At 42.9% G+C, this 1,053-nt stretch overlaps 1 pseudogene; it reads right to left on the bottom strand.

Moving 5' to 3' along the window:
- Positions 1-733: 733 nt before the first annotated feature.
- LOC120622519 (uncharacterized) lies at positions 734-852 on the bottom strand (annotated as a pseudogene).
- Positions 853-1,053: the final 201 nt, after the last annotated feature.

Genomic DNA, 1,053 nt, shown 5'->3' with positions numbered 1-1,053 from the left:
CTCTTCTCACCATCTTTGTCCCTCCTGTGGGTAAAGCTGGGCTTTGTTTGCACCATGGAAACCTCAGGGCCACAGTGGGCTCCCAGCTTCTGCAAAGATGTTGAGCCTTGTCTCCTAGGAACCTGGAGGCCTGCCCAGGGAGGAGCTGTTTTGACTACACTGTAGTGAAAGGGAAAACAGCCCTGCTGAACCTGGAACTGCTAGATTCATTCCTGTAGAAGAGTGGAGAAGCTGCCCAGACCTTGGGACCATGTGTGGCCCCTTCTTGAGCTACTCACCCCGCCCCCACCATTGGAGGGGGAGCCAACAAAGAAATATGTTTAATAGAGATATTTTTATGTTATAAAAGCCTTCAGCTCTAGGTTCCTTTAAATAGCAATCTCCCCTTAGCACTGTAACAACAGTGAATCCAGATCCACCCTTTAATAAATGTATTTTATGGCTAGTTACTTGAGCTCTCTCTTTGCAAAAACATGGATGGATCTGGAGGTTATTATGCTGAGTGAAATACGTCAGACAGAGAAAGATAAATACCATACGATTTCACGTATATGTGGAATCTAAGGAACAAAAGAAAAAAATGTATTTTATGGCAAGTTACTTGCCCTCTCTATTAAACCTCTGTTTAACTTTCCAATTTATTTTTTTTTAGGCGAGGCAACCCTTGGTTGACCTCACAGATTGCAAGGACCTTGTCAGCTTACAATCCCTTATTTTTTTATTTTATTTTTTATGTCTACAGCACCTGGTCTTCCTAGGTGGTTTCCCATCTAAGTACTAACCAGGCCCGACCCTGCTTAGCTTCTGAGATCAGACAGGATTGGACTTGTTCAGGGTAGCGTGGCTATAGACTAACTTCTCAACTTTTCACTGGGAAATTTTCAAACCTAGAGAAAAGTTGAAAGGATAGTACAGGAAAACCTACACAGACATACCTTGGAGGCATTGAGGGTTTGGTTCCATATCACCACAATAAAGCGAGTATTGCAATGAAGCAAGTTGTAATCTTTTTGCTGGTGGAGGGGCTTGCCTTTAATTTGTTAAAATGCCAAC

The sequence above is a fragment of the Pteropus medius genome, unplaced genomic scaffold, assembly GCF_902729225.1.
Source record: "Pteropus medius unplaced genomic scaffold, Ma_sr-lr_union100, whole genome shotgun sequence".
NCBI classification, from domain to species: Eukaryota; Metazoa; Chordata; class Mammalia; order Chiroptera; family Pteropodidae; genus Pteropus; species Pteropus medius.
This window is presented reverse-complemented; position numbering and strand designations above follow the sequence as displayed.